This window comes from Procambarus clarkii, chromosome 16, assembly GCF_040958095.1.
Source record: "Procambarus clarkii isolate CNS0578487 chromosome 16, FALCON_Pclarkii_2.0, whole genome shotgun sequence".
NCBI lineage: Eukaryota > Metazoa > Arthropoda > Malacostraca > Decapoda > Cambaridae > Procambarus > Procambarus clarkii.
Window position 1 is genome coordinate 6,628,107 of NC_091165.1, and position 18,124 is coordinate 6,646,230.

General features: G+C 40.8%; 1 protein-coding gene and 1 long non-coding RNA gene across 6 annotated transcripts in view; one reads left to right on the forward strand and one right to left on the reverse strand.

Moving 5' to 3' along the window:
- LOC138349595 (uncharacterized) overlaps window positions 1-18,124 on the reverse strand; it is a 348,497-nt gene that overhangs the window by 91,727 nt on the left and 238,646 nt on the right. The window lies entirely within an intron of this gene.
- LOC138365409 (uncharacterized) lies at window positions 2,372-3,622 on the forward strand. Its single transcript, XR_011228795.1, has 3 exons — window positions 2,372-2,911; window positions 3,041-3,169; window positions 3,550-3,622. It is a non-coding gene; the product is annotated as an uncharacterized lncRNA (long non-coding RNA).

Genomic DNA, 18,124 nt, shown 5'->3' on the forward strand with positions numbered 1-18,124 from the left:
AGTAACTCCATCCTCCCCGGGTGATGTAGCTTTGCCTTTATGTAGAGCAGAGTCTAGTTCGTATTCAGTAAAAAAGCATGTCACAGTCATCCTCTTGATGACGCATGAAGTCAAGGAGCCTTGATCTATCAGTATATCTATTATTTAATTCGTTCTGTGAGGGTAGAGGAAGACTGTCAAAGCTGGAAGTCGTGGCCCAAGCATCAACAAGATCATTTGCTCTGTGCAGAGGATTAGGGTACGAGATCTCTGCAGCATTTTTCCCTTTGATCTTGTTGATATCCTTCCATGCCCGACTTAGTGGCGTGTGAGAATTGAGACCACGGACAAAGGTTTCCCAGTCTGTCTGCCTCAGCTCCACCATACGTTCCCTGGCCTTAGCCAGAGCCGCTTGAAAGAGCCGAAGCATTTCAGCAGTGCGGGTCCTTCTACAAGCTAGTCCAATTATTCTGGCAGTGCGTTTTAGTGTCTGCAATTTAGAATCATTATAATAAACATAAGTGCTATGACCAGTGTAATTTGGGTTACGTGGCCTGGACGATGGATCAAGTGATTCTATAAACTGGTTGATAGTACCTGTGAGCTCATTGTTAAAATCTTCAACTGATGAAGGCTCAGATGACTGCACCAATTCTGACACATGAGCAACAAGATTGTCTCGTTGATCGATGGGCACAGCCAGCCTCTTCCGCTTGAACACTCCACCAGGGAGGATAGAACTGCCAATGCTTACAGTGGCTAATATGGCCAGATGATCAGACGCCATAACTGGCACTATTGACGAGGCGCACACGGTGTGGGAGACGTTGAAACCGAGACATAGATCAGGAATACCTCCGTAGATATGCGTCGGTTCAAGGTCACCCACAATCTGTGCATCATCGTGACTACCTAATAGTGACACTAGTTGCCGTTACGATTACTGAACTGCGAATTACCAATATTCCTATGTCTAGCGTTATAATCACCTTTAATGATGGTAGGCTCAGTCTGAATACAGATAGGAAGGTCAGCATAATTAAAGTTACAAGGAGTCGATTATTTAGTACATAGTTGTTTTTCTCTTAAACTGGATGATAGAGGGGGAGTCTTTAACGTGATTGGGAATACATACATACATACATACATACATACATACATACATACACACATACATACATACATACATACATACATACATACATACATACATACATACATACATACATACATGCATGCGTACATCCATTCATACATACATACATACATACATACATACATACATACATACATACATACATACATACATACATACATACATACATACATACATACATACATACATGCATGCATACATACATACATACATACATACATACATACATACATGCGTATATACATGCGTATATAAATACATACATACATACATTACATACATACATACATACATGCATGCGTACATACATACATCCATCCATCTATCCATACATACATACATACATACATACATGCATACATACATACATACATACATACATACATACATACATACATACATACATACATACATACATACATACATACATACATACATACATGCATGCGTACATACATACATCCATCTATCCATACATACATACATACATACATGCATGCGTACATACATCCATCCATCTATCCATTCATACATGCATACATACATACATACATACATACATACATACATACATACATACATACATACATACATACATACATACATACATACATACATACATACATGCATGCATGCATGCATACATACATACATACATACATACATACATACATACATACATACATACATACATACATACATACATACATACATACATACATACATACATGCATACATACATGCATGCATGCGTACATACATACATCCATCCATCTATCCATTCATACATGCATACATACATACATACATACATACATACATACATACATACATACATACATACATACATACATACATACATACATACATACATACATACATACATACATACATACATACACGTCCAGCCAGCATATAGCTATTTCGGGACAAAATCCAATACAGTTTATATTGGTGAGACGCCACTGTGATGAGGAGTTTAAATATCACAGGAACTGTAGGTTAAGGTGGCGTTATATTTGTTTGGCCGAAAAAATTCGGCCAAACACGAAAAATTTATAAAAATACTACAACGTTCTGGCAACACCGTGGTGCAAACCGTTTAATGTTATGATAATAAGTAACGTAATTAGAGCAAATTTTCCAGCCGCAATTGCCCGAAATCTGGTCCTCGCGGCTCGGGTGCGCCGTAGGGTGATGCGTCATACGTTGTAAGCGTCTAGTATTTCGCAATAGAGTGGAGAATATCTTGTTATGCATATACAAATTATAAACACACTCGCTGGCAACTGTCTTCTGTGAGAGGGAGGGGCTATAATCCGATTACTCTGGCTTAGTCACCCTCTCAGTGTCTGTGCCGGCGGTCGCATGCCTGACGCGCTCGCACAGATCGTATTTTCTTGCATATACTGCACAATGGATATAGTATCGGACAAGAAGAAAGCTCTAAAGGCAAGAGCTCTACGCGTTAGCCAAGTAAAGAAGGAGCGTAAAGCCACACTGAGGCAAAACAAGAGTTCCCTTGAGTGAAGAGAGAGGGCAGCCTCCCGCCCCCACAACACACTACCTCGCCTCACACCCAGGCACCCACACCTCCTGTGGCACCTGCCACACCTCTGTGGCACCTGCCACACCTCCTTCTGCACCTGCCACACCACCTGCGGCACCTGCCACACCACCTGCGGCACCTGCCACTCAAGATCTTAGACCTGCAACTCAAGACGTTCTCCCTCTTGATGTTGCAAGATGTTGCATATTTCAGACCAATTATATTAGGTTAGTATGTATTATGTTTTATATCTTGATACTATATCATAAATAATTGTAAATATAAAGCTGCTGTCTTTTTTTTTATTTTTTTTTTTTTATTTTTTTTTTTAATAATTTTTTTTTTTTTTTTATCAGGCGATCTTCATGGAACTTACACACCTTACTGAAGGAATGCCAATCTACAAGGGTGGTAATTTTGATTGAAATTGGTAGTTCATCAACCTCAGCCAAAGGTGGCTGAACTTTGACCTTCATTTTTTACAGGTAACTAATTTGCAACTATATGGTTGAATAACTTTTTTATTTATTATTCAATTTACATGGAACTTGCACATTATATGTAGAGTCTGTGCCTCTAAAAACTCAAGTTATATATTTCCCCTAAGATCATTTATTGATTTTATATATATTTATAAACATCATTTTGTTGCATAATTTTTTGGGTGAACTTTGAAAATTTGTATTATTGCACTAAATAGGTTTGGGATAATAATGCTACTAGACAACCTTTATTATATAGTATTGTGATAGCTGAGTATCATAGAAATAATATCAGTTGATATTTGTATTTGTTATATCAACTTTAAAACATGTAAAAAAATGGTTAAAAAAAGTTTTTTTTTTTTTTCTCCCTCTCTATTTAGGCTGCGATGCTGAAACTTGGACCACTTGCAGCCCTCTTCACGTGTAACACGTCAATAAATTTTCATTGCACTAGAACAACTTTTATGAACCCTAACTATCGCCCCCTTAATGTGTGACATAAGTGAGGTTAGATGAGGCATCTACAAGCATCAGCTGGAGGCTGATGGAGTGTTGTGGAGGCTGGTGGTACTATGCCCAGATGTTGGAGGGTGGATTTGACTCTCCCACCCTCCCTCCCCCCCCCCCCCCCCCACACACATTGACCGCAGTACGTCTAAGGTTACTTTCCACTCTCGCTTATCAAGGGTATAACCCCCGCCCCTCCCAACACACACACATGCATCAGATTCTTAACTTACAATATTTATGATTTACCAATTTATGTTACTACACTGACTGTCAATTTCACAATATTGTATAAACTTTGATGAATCGCTCGTCTATGTGTCATCCAATAATGTTAGCAGACTTCTAGATGTTACCACTGCTAGGTTTAGGCTCAGCTACAAGTACCTCTGTAAGTTTGTAACATCTGATGATGTAGATTTGACTAAATGTAAACTCTGTCAGCAGAACTATTCGCATACTTTGCGTCATTATATAATGGAATGTGAAAAATCGCGGAATTTAAAGATAACAACATCAATAGTGTCCATGAAATGTGTAAGTACTTCATTCATAATGATGTGCTGCTCGAAATCTTAGCGAAGTATCCAAAATTTGCTTACTGTAGGTAATGCATGCACATGACTGTAAAGCTGCCGCCCAGTTGGGTGGGTGTGGAGCACATGACTGTAAAGCTGCCGCCCAGTTGGGTGGGTGTGGAGCACATGACTGTAAAGCTGCCGCCCAGTTGGGTGGGTGTGGAGCACATGACTGTAAAGCAGCCGCCCAGTTGGGTGGGTGTGGAGCACATGACTGTAAAGCTGCCGCCCAGTTGGGTGGGTGTGGAGCACATGACTGTAAAGCTGCCGCCCAGTTGGGTGGGTGTGGAGCACATGACTGTAAAGCTGCCGCCCAGTTGGGAGAGTGTGGAACACATGACTGTAAAGCTGCCGCCCAGTTGGGTGGGTGTGGAGCACATGACTGTAAAGCTGCCGCCCAGTTGGGAGAGTGTGGAGCACATGACTGTAAAGCTGCCGCCCAGTTGGGTGGGTGTGGAGCACATGACTGTAAAGCTGCCGCCCAGTTGGGTGGGTGTGGAGCACATGACTGTAAAGCTGCCGCCCAGTTGGGAGAGTGTGGAGCACATGACTGTAAAGCTGCCGCCCAGTTGGGTGGGTGTGCAGCACATGACTGTAAAGCTGCCGCCCAGTTGGGTGGGTGTGCAGCACATGACTGTAAAGCTGCCGCCCAGTTGGGTGGGTGTGGAGCACATGACTGTAAAGCTGCCGCCCAGTTGGGTGGGTGTGGAGCACATGACTGTAAAGCTGCCGCCCAGTTGGGAGAGTGTGGAGCACATGACTGTAAAGCTGCCGCCCAGTTGGGTGGGTGTGCAGCACATGACTGTAAAGCTGCCGCCCAGTTGGGTGGGTGTGCAGCACATGACTGTAAAGCTGCCGCCCAGTTGGGTGGGTGTGGAGCACATGACTGTAAAGCTGCCGCCCAGTTGGGTGGGTGTGGAGCACATAACTGTAAAGCTGCCGCCCAGTTGGGTGGGTGTGGAGCACATGACTGTAAAGCTGCCGCCCAGTTGGGTGGGTGTGCAGCAAGACTAATAACTGTGTGACTCATCATAAATGTAAAGTGCCTTGTATAGTGACTGTTGTGAGCCTCTTGTTGAATCACTTGTGACACAAAAGATTACTGATGTGTGTATTTGTGGTGGTGATTAAATATGTATGTGTATGTATATATGTATACGTATGAATATGTACATGTATGCATAAGTATGTGTACATTAATAATTTTGTAACTAGCGTCAAAAGATTGTTATTTGCTTAGCTAAACGAACTAGAGGGTTCAGTTCCTGAACCGATTATGTGCCTCTGTAATCCTTTACACCACCGCCCACGGGATGTGTATTATGGGGTGCATAATAAAGAAAGAAAATGAATGGACCGAACCCCACAATTCATTTAGCTAAGCAAGTTACAATCTTAATGAGCTAGTTACAAAATTCACTATAAGTCGTCACATCATAAATGGGTTCGAGATGGACCACAAGTAGTGCATTACATAAATTTATCAGTATTGTGCAGCCTGTGATCCCCGCCTGGCTGGATACTGATACCTAGGTAATTTTCATGTGTCCGGACACCGGCAATAAGGTGGTATTATTTATTTAACTTAAGATATATATATTTTTAAATGTTGTCACATTAACGGTTACATCTTCCTTTCTTCTGACATATAGATTTTTAAGATTAATTAAAATATATGGAAACTAATTATACAATTTATTGGCTGGTGTGCAGGGCTTCACACTCTCAGAGCAAGCCATCAAGTAACTATCAAAACGCATATATCTTCGTTTTCACTTCAGTTATATTTATGACAAAGGATTTTAAATGTAGCCTATATTTCTACCTTTCAGATGACATAAATACTTTCGTTAATTACAATATCTAGATCAAACTAACATTGATTTTCAAAAGGTTGTATATTTTCCATCAATGGAGAGCATCAGCCAAGAAGCCTTCTTTAAAATATGAATATCTTTCCTCACCCAATAAGATCTAATCTCTGAATAAAACGCAAAAAACGACTTGATTGTAACCTATCCACCGCTGCCCATTGGATGGGGGAGAGGGGGTTATGTGTAGGATAAACATATCAATTGTGACACTAGCCCTCCATATATGTCAGTTGCTTAAATTATAAACTGTACTTGTGGTCGGATTCGAGCCCATTGTTGATGTGACAATGTGCATTGACTTTTGTAACTAGCTTATCAAGATTATAACTTGCTTGGCTATATGAATTGTGGGGCTCATTCCCTGAGCCCATTATGTGCCTCTGTAACACTCCACTATCGTCCATAGGATGGGTATGGAGTGCATAGTAAATGAACTAAACTAAGCTCTGCCTTTTTGATAACATATACAATTATTAGCTTTATTTGTGAATCTCAATTAATTAAACAATATATCACAGAGCCTGTAGGGTTCGGTGAGATGAGCGAAGAGACATGGGAGATTTTACATAAGTACAGTACATGGTAGTTTAAGTAGCGAACGCATGTCAACGAATAACGAGTATATATAACAAAACCATTGTCCTATGAAGTCGATTTAACTTCCAAACATATATTTTTTAATTAATGTTAAATGTTTTCTGGCTAGTTATGTTAGATTTTATTAAAAATACGTATTCTACTTGTTAACATTATCATTTAAATTTGTGATAATTTGAGCAGAGAAGTGCGACAACTGGATATGCCAACAAACACTTTCCAAACAACGATATATCTTGGATAAGTCGCTCCACAACATTGCTGCTTGGACCATCGACTTCCTTTGATGCTACTTATTTCATAATGAAATTATATTAGTTTGGAGTAAATATATGTTTTCTCATGTTCTGCATTCAGCACCCACATTATAGTGAGTAAATATACCATATTACTTCATTACTTAAATAATGCTAGGAGGGTTTGAGTAGCTTTGGGTATTTAGTGCACAGAATCTCCAATAGATGGGGCGAGAGTCGCCCCATCTCTCTCACCCGAGAGAGAGTCGAAACTTAATTTAAAATTGATATATCTTTGTTCTCGAACATGATATATTTCATTTGGTGCAATTATAATAATGTTCATATATCGGTCTTTCTGGAGGCATATAAGATTTTAGGCTTTATTAGCGTAACTTTGTTAATTATACAATATATCGGCAAGTGCGTAGGCGTCTGCACTCCATGCCCGACAAGCTACTGAGCGCTACTATAAAAACATATGTATCTTCACTTGAGCTATAAATATGTCTATTGTAATGTATTTAAAATGAAGCTCTTATTTCTATCTTGCTTAAGACTTATAAAACATTTGTGTTTATTAACGAATTTACGTGAAATAAACATTGATCTGAGAGAGAGTTGCTCTGTCGTTCAGTCTGTACGGGGTGGGAGCTCCGTAATTTTTAAAATACAATAATCTTCATTAGAAATTTAAATATGTCTATAGTAAAGTGTTTAAAGTGAAGCTTATATGTCTGTCTTTCTTGAGACATATAAAACATATATGTTTACTAACGAATTCACGTGAAATAAACATTGTTCTGAGAGAGAGTTGCTCGGTCGATCGATCTGTCCGGGGTCGGAGCTCGGCTATTATAAAAGTACACGTATCTTCGGTTTAAATTTAAATATGCCCATGGTAAGGTATTTAGAATAAAGCTTATATTTCTATCTTTCTTGTGACATATAAAACTTTTACGTTTATTAAGGAATCTGCGTGAAATAGGTATGGTTCTGAGATGAATGCTGCGGTTTTCGAGCTCGACGCGCGGCAATGGACGCCATATGCACATCCAGTGGGTGTTATTGGACCCCATACCCATTTTATGGGTGGTTGGAGCCCCATACCCATTCTATGGGTGGTTGGAGCCCCATACCCATCCTGTGGGTTGTAGTGGACGCCATACTCATCCTGTGGGTGGTATTGGACCCCATACCCTTCCTGTGGGTGGATGTGATCCCCATACTCATCCTCTGGGTGGATGTGACCCTCATACCCATCCTGTGGGTGGTATTGCACCCCTTACTCACCTAACAGGTGGTAGTGGACAATATACCGATCCTGTAGTTGGTATAGTAGACACAATACCATCCTGTTTAGAGTAGTTTACCCCATAGACATTCCAATGAACCATCGTTTTCTGTTAGCGTTCCTACAAAACATCCTTTAAAGATTTGTAAAGCACCAACTATGGTATATAATATTGATTGGTGAAGGACTGTTATTCTATGTAATAATTTTTAGTGCTTATTATAATTTACTAAGAACAACTAATATTTCTCAAAACAAAACTACGAACCTTCAATAGGAAGTAGCTGATCTATAATATTCTAAGAGCATGGACAATAGTAGGTAAATTTCACAACCCATGTGGGACCTGAAAAGTACAATTTTCCTTATAATTGAACCAATCACGACTATTCTGCTATCTAGGTTGACGGACGGGTACTGTGAGACGCAAGTTGGTACGTGAGGAAGAGTTTGGGCCTTGGAAAAAAAAGTAACTGGGAATATATCACATATTTACTAATTCATATTCAACATATTGACTATAAGCATTAAGTCATATATGTGCTGTCTTGTGTGAGAACGGGTTGCAGTCAGTGAGCAGTTGCCCATCCCTGGGATTGATATCATTGTAGGTAATGATTTTGACAAGTGTCAAGTTAGTGGGACCGATTGTCCTGTTATGTTTACTAACCCTAGTGCAGTTCTGGCTCAACCAGATGCTGATGATGGTGTCATTTATCCAGCCTGTGTTGTCACCAGATCCATGGGTAAGCAGAGTGTGGTAAGTCCTGTTACTACCAAGGTGGATGTTCTCGAGGCCAAGACCCCTTCAGACAGGGAGGTGGAGGCGGACCGTGAAGATACATTTTTAGCTCACGCGGATGTCGAGAGTGAGGCCGGTGCCAAAGTCCTAATTTATTCTGACCCAGATGGTCTGGAAGAGGTGGCCCAGGTACCAGTTCCTTTCTCGCTCGCTCCAGATGTTGAGTTCCAAACCTTGAGTAAGTTACAGAGTACTGATCCCAGTCTAGCTGAATGTTATGCAGAAGCAGCTGACTCCATTGATACTTTGGAGGCGAGTACGGGGTTGTTATTTCAATGATCGTTGTCTGATGAGAAGATGGAGACCATCAGGAACTCCCTCATCAGATGATTGTGAGTCTAAAACCCAGCTCGTTGTGCCAACAGAGTATAGGGAGCAGGTATTGCAAGCTGCCCATGATGACCTGATGGGAGGCCATCAAGGCATTACCAGTATGTATCATAAGATCTGTAAATTTTTCTATTGGCTAAAACTCAAAAAAGATGTGGTCAGATATTGTCACAATTGTGTTTGTGTCAAACTGTTGGTAAGCCTAATCAGACTGTGCCATGAGCACCATTATACCCTATTGTAGTGCCAGAGGAGCCTTTTACTCATGTGGTACTGGATTGTGTCGGACCTTTACCCCGTACCAAATCCGGAAATATGTATATGTTTACAATGTTATGTATGACCACCAGGTTCCCTGAAGCATATGCCATACGTAGCATTAAAGCTTCTACCATTATAAAGCAGTTGGAACGATTTGTCTCACTATTTGGTATGCCCCGTATAATTCAAACTGATAATGGGAGCAATTTTTGTTCCACCACATTTAAAACCTTTTGTAATTCATTTGGTATTCAGCATAATTTTTCCAGTCCTTACCATCCTCAGAGTCAAGGGGATATCGAGCGGCTCCACCAAACTCCCAAGAAAATGTTGAAAGCAACTGGGGAAGATTCACCCAGTGTGAAGGGATGGTTCACCAGCTCACTTACAATAGTGCTCTTATGCCTGTGGGAGCCAGTACACTTGTTAAGTGCACTTGTTAAGTGGGCGGACTTAAGTTTGGTAACCAGCAATCGAAACATCTAGTGTTTGGGCTCATGTGAGAGCCCCAGTCATCAGCAGTCCATAAATGTTACCCTGGCCGGGGTGGCATGTCTGTGGACAGTGCTAGAGCTGATAGCATCATCTCATTGTATAGCTTGGAGCTAGTCGACTTTGCGCGGGAACAGCTAGGCCCAGGCGTGGGGTAAGCTGTGGGCCTCCCGCGCTCGCTGGCCACTTGAGTCGTTGTCATGGAAACAGCCGCCATCTTAGAAACATCTTGAGCCGCCATGTTGGTCGGCCATCTTGGAGCAGCCCTAGGGGCTATGCTACACCGTCGCTGATTGGATGAGAGGGATAGGCCGCTGTATGCCTTCCTCTCATTGGTTATTTCGAGAAGGACGCGGGGAGTAGCCGGTGTAGCATCATTCTGAACACAGCTGCCACCTTGTCAAGACGCTCTCTGTACTCAATTCGGCCAAATTGAAGTATAGGGCGTCGTGGTGGCTGGACTACTCAACTGCTGATGCTTCCTGCTTCACCTACGACAGCGGTCGTCACAGAATCCGGCCGAAGTCGTCGCTTGGAGGGGTTTAAGACATTTTTGTGCAGGGGGTAGAGGTACAGTGATCTGGGATCGTGGGGAATGTGCATACGAGCAGCAACAGACTCGTAGATCCCATACCAGTGCTGATTAGACTTGCTAGTGCTCTGTAGCAGTCGATGGGAACGGGGAAATTCGTGTCAGTGTTAAGGCCAATTTCCCATGGTTGTGTGAGACGCTATCGATGTGCGCGTCACCTGGGTATGAACGCTTCACTTCACCGGTGGGTCGTGGGTGCGAACTCAGCCGTGTTGAGTGGGAGGGGTTCGATTGTGCGCCAATTTTCCGTATAAGTACCACGTAAGGTACTACCGCCGCTTACGCCACCCGGAGCAAGCCAGCCACCGGAAGCGGGGTGCCTGATGTATGGGAAGGTGTGTAAAGCCGGCAGTGTGAATGAGTAAGTACCTATGTGTGTATTTCTGGTGATTAGCCCGAAGCCTTTTGCCCGAAACGCTACGCGTACTAGTGGCTGTACAAGAATGTAACAACTCTTGTATATATCTCAAAAAAAAAAAAAAAAAAAAAAAAAAATTAGTAGTCTCTGAAGCTTGAATTCGAGGTCAAGTGTTCCGTCACATTGTCACGCAGCACCTGTTCAAGTGGAGTGAATTGTGGGCGAGGAGATTAATCACCTGTGTTGTCATCTTGTCAGTCCAGAGGGACTTAAGTCTGGTGTACACAGACGTACAGTGTGTGTGTGTGGGTACACACGGGAACAGAGGATACATAGATTAGCCAAGGACTGAGAGGATGTCCATGTAATAATTATATTATTTCATTGTGGTAATCAATTTTGATCGTCCGTGGGACGGAGTGATATCATTTCCATGTGTGGTCTTGCAGGTGTGGAATTCCAACACTGAGCGCTCAGGTATGTGTAACGCCAGTGATTCCTGGCAATGATTATTGTGGAGTGTACCACAGTGTGGACTTAATTTCTTGTATTGTTTCCAGGGCCATGACAAGTGTGATTTATATTTATATATATATGTATTAACGTAATTTTGGTGAGTGACGAGGCTGTCTAGAGAGACCGCCCCCGCTCTGTCGAGTAACGTAACTCTGGAGAGTGTTTATCGACATGCGTGATCGATAAATCACTCACCCATGTGATTTAAGGAGTGTGAGATTCTCCTTAGTGTTCTCAATAACGTTTGATAGCTGTAGGCTACATGTGTCAGCAGTAATTGTAATTATATATATATATATAATCGTAGTGTCACGGTGCCCAGTGTTATTGTGTTATTTACTGTGTGGTGATTGCAATATATTGACCTATGTTCTAGGGGTCATTTGCAGCAGTAAGTAAGTAAGTGTGTGCAGTATCCTAATATTTGGAAATTAGAGCACTTGCCGTGTGTGTTATTGCAAGGGGTTGTTATTTGATGGTGATTGTTGCTAGTGTTGAGCATCACAGTAGGTGATTGCAGTTCAGTAAAGTCTTTGTGGGGCAGTGTTCTAGAGGGTTCTTGTCCTGTATGTTATTTTACTAGATTCTGCAGTATTGTCATTGCAACCGGATTGTAACGTAAATCACTGTGATTTGTTAGTGTGATTTGTCATTGTCGTGGGGGAACTCGGTTGTAGACGAGTACTTGGGTACACATATATTCTCCTGGATATCTGGTAGGACATCGAAGTCCAGTATTCAGTGAGGTGATTGCGAGGCAATTAATATAACGTAACCAAGGGAACGCCCATTGCTTTAAGAGAATTTGTTCTTTGACAATTTGAGTAACGTAGAATACGTTTGGGTTAATTTACTTTCCTGCAAGCAGCTACGGTAGTCTCGAGGAGCCTAGCCATCAGCCAGATAAGAATTAGAGTATTGTCTGTCGTAATTAACGGTCAGTGGGCCGGGTAATTGACGTGTTTCAGGAAGTCAAAGTAATTAATCTCGATCCTTGTTTGATCGACTCACACGAAGGCTACATTGTTCCATTAACGTAACGTCGTTATCTGCCCGGAAGTACCGGCACTTGATTGACTCGTGGGAGTAGTAGCGTCATTTTAGAATAACGTAAACGTGGGGCTAATTACTGTTATTAGCCGCCTGAATTGGTCTGAGTATGGAAGGCTCAGACGGAATTCATACCTTAATGTAAATTGCTGAGCCAGTGTGAAAGGTTGCGTATTTTAATTGTTTAATTATTGATCTTGAGGATAGTAATTAATTACTCTAATGGTAATCACGAGTGATTACCGTTATCTTAGCACTTTGGACATTGTAAATCAGAGTTTACCATCGCTGAGTGATTAGTAACCGATTAACGTAAATTAACGTAACTAGTAAAGAGATTAATCAGCTGTCTGGAAGTACAGGGATTAATGGGATTTTCTCACTGAATGCTCGACGGGTAGAGTGTTGTGTAATTTCCGCGTTACTAGTGACAGTTGTAAGAGTTGTTAATTTAACGTAAATGTTACCTTGTTATTAACGTAAATGCTATTGTGTTATTAACGTAAATCAATTGGTATTGATTGTTGATCGTCCGTGGGACGGAGTGTTAACGGAAGGATTAATTTGAGGAAGGGTGCTGGAGTTCCCAGTGAACCCATTAGTTATTGTTGTCATTTGAAAGACTACTGATTTGATTGCATTGCAACCGCTGTTGCAGGTGTAGACTGCACTGAGGCGTAGAACAGTTAGGAGGTTACTGGAGACGTATTTCAGAACCTACTGTGTCATTTGTTGTAATTGTGATTATAGATCTGTTAGTTCTTGTTTCTTGTTGATTCCTCTGTGGTCACGCTTATGTTCGAGTTAGTTCATTATGCAGTCCGAGGGGCTGGTGTCTAGCTGTCACTGATAGTGTCACAGGAAGGATTTCGAGTAACGTCATTGACATTTCTTTTTGTTTTGTTGTAGTAGTTAGTTCTTTATTGAATAAACTAAGTTGTTATGGTTAACACTGTCTTTTCATTACACCCCCACACATTATTATTGTTATGCAAATGTTCTTCACACTCGACTAATAAAATTGAGACTAATTTTCTGAGCTTTGGATCAAATATACGGCACCACACAACAATAAATTATTGTTGTGAGAGCCCGTGACCTACTCGTTAGATTCGCTTCGGCGATTGGCGAAGGTCAGCGGCCTAGTGGGGGGATTTCAATTTTCATTGGGGTCTCGGCGTTTGCTCGCGCCTAGTCAATTGTTCATACATGGTCCCAAAGTGAGGAATGAGCTGTTTACTACACTGGTTTGTTAGCTAAGCAAGTCCTTCCTCAGGCGACCTAGTTGAATATCACGACAGGAATAAAGGTTAAAGAATAAAGAAAATTTGTAGAAATTTTCAGAGCTAAAATTCCTTATACCAATTTCAATTTATTCTACAAATTCTTCATAACAAACTCTCACACCCAGACATTGGGACGATAATTTGCCATTTGTTTTATTTGCTGCCAAAAATGGATTGCACAGTGCTCTAGGCTGCTCTCCTTTCGATCTTGCATTCGGACATCAGGTGAGAGGACCTTTAAAAATGTTACATGAGAAAATGTTAGGAGATGTTACAGCCAGGCAGAGTGAGCGTTACCTGACGGATGTAAAGAGCAAGCTGTCCAGAACGAGGGAGTTGGCCTTACGACATCTAAGTGAACAACAACAGGTAATGAAGGAGAAACATGACAAGAGGTTCAAGGCCAAACTCAGAGTTTTTGAGCTAGGAGATTTGGTAATGGTCTTGAAGCCTCGTATGGGTACTTCCATGTCACATAAATTTTCAGGACCGTATCAAGTAGTAAAACGTCTTGGGGGAAGTTACTTACAAAGTTTGCCATGACCAACAGAAACGTCTGACCATGAGTGTACATGTGAACCGGTTGAAGGCTTATTAAGGCCTAGTATTTTGGCTTGTTGTGTTACTGAGGAGGTAAATCCTGAAGAGTCGAGTGTTGCAGGGGAAGATGGTAATCCTTGTTTGTCTAATTCCAGTTCCGGGGAAGAATTGTTGTGTCATTTGCAGGATGAGGAGAGAGCAGAGTTCCAGGACCTTTTGGAGATGTCCTCTAACTTGTTTGGGGAGGTCCCCACTCAGACTTCTCTCATTACTCATGACCTTAAGCTGACAAATGTAACTCCAATTCGGCTACACCCTTATCGAGTGACACCCGAGAAACGACGTATCATCCAGGAGGAGGTTGATTATCTTCTTCGACATGGGTTCATTAGACCCAGTCAGAGCTCCTGGAGTTCACCGTGTTTAGTAGTACCAAAACCAGAGGATAAATGGAGATTAGTAGTGGATTATAGAAAACTCAGCCAGGTAACTGTAGTTGATGTGAATACATTACCTTTGTTTGAGGACTTTATCGATACTATAGGTCATGCTAAGTTTGTATCTAAATTGGACTTATCTAAGGGATATCACCAGATACCACTTACAGATTTTGCAAGGGAAGTGACAGCATTTATCACTCCTGATGGAGCTTTCGAGTTTAATGTAATGCCGTTTGGATTAAGAAATGCTTCAGCAACTTTTCAGAAATTAATGAATTCTTTGTTGAAGGATGTGCCAGATTGTAGGGCATATTTGGATGACAGTGTGATTTTCAGTAAGAGTTGGGTAGATCATATGTCCAGTTTAAAGAAATTGTTTACTGTGTTACAACATGCTAATTTGACTGTGAATATGAAGAAATGTAGTTGGGCTAAAGGAACCATAGTGTACTTAGGACATGAGGTCGGACAAGGTAAGATAGTCCCATTGCAAGACAAGATCCAGGCAATTGTGGATTACCCAGTACTAACAAATAAAAAGTCTGTGCAGAGATTTATTGGGATGTGTGCGTATTATAGGAGATATTGTAAAAACTTTTCCATTGTTGCTGCACCCATAACAAATCTTGTAAGGAAACAGGTAAAATTTAAGTGGACGCAAGAGTGTCAGAAATCTTTTCAGAAGTTGAAAGGAATTCACTCAACCTCACCTGTGCTAGCCAGTCTATGATAAAGGTATGATAAACCTTTTATTCTGCACATATTCGCTTCAGATCTAGGAGCAGGTGCTGTTCTGTTCCAAGTAGGACCAGATGAGTTAGAACATCCTGTATATTATTTCTCGCGTAAACTTGACAGACACAAACAAATTATTAGGTAGTTGAGAAGGAAGCACTTTGTTTGATATTGGCAGTTAAGAAGTTTGAGACACACTTGTCAGGAAATCAAGTTGTAGTATATACTGATCATAATCCATTGACATTCATTAACTCTTTGAAAGGTAAAAACCAGAGAATACTTAGATGGTCATTGATTCTGCATGAATTCAATATTGTAATTCGTCATATTCCTGGGAGGCAAAATGTTATTGCTGATGCCTTATCCAGAGGATTTCCTATTGCAGTGCCATAATATGTAGTGTTCTATATTTATAAGATGCATGTAAATTTTTTTATTTTTTTTACTGTGTGAAATTTTATTGATTTCTACTTTGATCTTCTGTTGAAGTATCTTCATGTTGTATTTTCATGTTATATTTCATGCAATCAAAAAATGAAATCAACCTTCAGTTAATTTAATTTTTTCTTAGGGGCTGGGAGGGATGTTGCGAATCTTGTATGGATTCTAAGATTATCATGATGCTTATAATACTTTATTGTTCTGTTCTATAATTAGTATATCTTGAGGTTATCTTGAGATGATTTCGGTGTTTTTTAGTGTCCCTGCGGCCCAGTCCTCAACCAGGCCTCCACCCCCAGGAAGCAGCCCGTGACAGCTGACTAACACTCAGGTACCTATTTTACTGCTAAGTAACAGGGGCATAGGGTGAAAGAAACCCTGCCCATTGTTTCTCGCCGGCGCCCGGGATCGAACCCGGGACCACAGGATCACAAGTCCAGTGTGCTGTCCGCTCAGCCGACTGGCTCCCTAGTATCCAGTTGTGTATCCGATTGACATTGTATGATTACAGACTATTGTATGATGTATATTGTAACATGCTGTAGTGTGCCTGAGTTGCATTATTATTTTATGAGGCTTGTGCAAGTTATTTCCTGTTGGAGGGAGTGTGGTTTCTTCCGTGTAGGGGGATGACCATATTTGGATGTGTCTAGAGTGTGGGCTTGTTGTCAAGCTAGCGTTTATATTTTATGAGGTCTCAAGAATTGTAATAAATAGGGGCCTGTCCGGGATCTTAAACTTTAATTCCCTGTAATGTATGTCCAAATTGACAGTGCTAATTATTAATAGCAGTTGCCTTCCTAGGTACTCTGTGATTATCTAGTGACACCTTGATTAATTCTTATTATTGTTTGCCTTTAAATTCTTGTGAGTAATGTAACAGTATTATATACTCTTAAGATTACCAATTATTTAGTTCTTAGTCCTATACTTTTGTTAGTAGAGTTTCACAAGAGTTCATGCAGATGCTTAGTTGATGTTTTGGTAGGACGCCTGTGTGCAGGCCAGAGGTTTTATTCAGAGGCGTGGGTAGCTGCATGGGAGAGGAGACATGTGAACAAGTCAGAGGATATTGTTTAGTTAGCTCATTACTCAGTTAATTCTCTTGGTATAACTAATTTTGCTACACCATTTATTCATTCATGTGTTTTAAGCGGTGGTCTGTGTTTACTATGGATTTTCATTGATATTATTATTGCCTGCTAAAGAATATTTCTGACATATTTTTACCATTTATATGTTATGTTTTGTCACCTTTAGTGTAGTTATATTGTTTTCCCGTTTATGCAGTGTTTTATTCATACCCTAGACACTATTTGGCAAGGCCGATTTTCGTATACTTTGATCACTGCGGGAAAAGAACCTTACTAAGATCTCAAGGGTTGTAACACACGGTGAGAAACAATCTGCTGTTACCTAAAGTACGTTATTGTGATGTAAAATAACGTCAACAATGTTTCCATCAATTCAGAAATTAGAAGAAAATATTGCCAATTATTAACCAAGTTTCAAACATTAGCCACTAGGTGACGCGCAGTGCACTCGCAAGACAGACTTGGCAGAGACGCCTTAACTGTTTGGTGCCACGAAGCTGATCCTTATTATCATCTAAATTTAGGAGCATCCGTGCATTAATGGGCTTCAGATCTATTTGACAGCTTCAACTTAATACGGACACCGCGGCCGGCAAAGCTGAGTGCTACTAATATATTATTTTGGCCATTTTTCTATATTTATGTTGGTGACTTGTCGTTACGCTGTTTATACGCTGCATACAAACTTAATAACTCCCATGAGTGTAATTCTTATGCCCAATCCACTCTAATTTCATGGGTAAAAGTATAAATATATACTCTTAGGTGGAAATTACATATTATTAATATTTCAGCGTGGAGCTAGCTACATGGAAAGCGTACTTCATCCTGTGGAATCATGTGATGTAGTACATCACTGTGATTCCACGTTGAATCATACATTGAATTCTCTGTTCAACTTTGGCAGCTAAACTTCCAAATGTATCAAT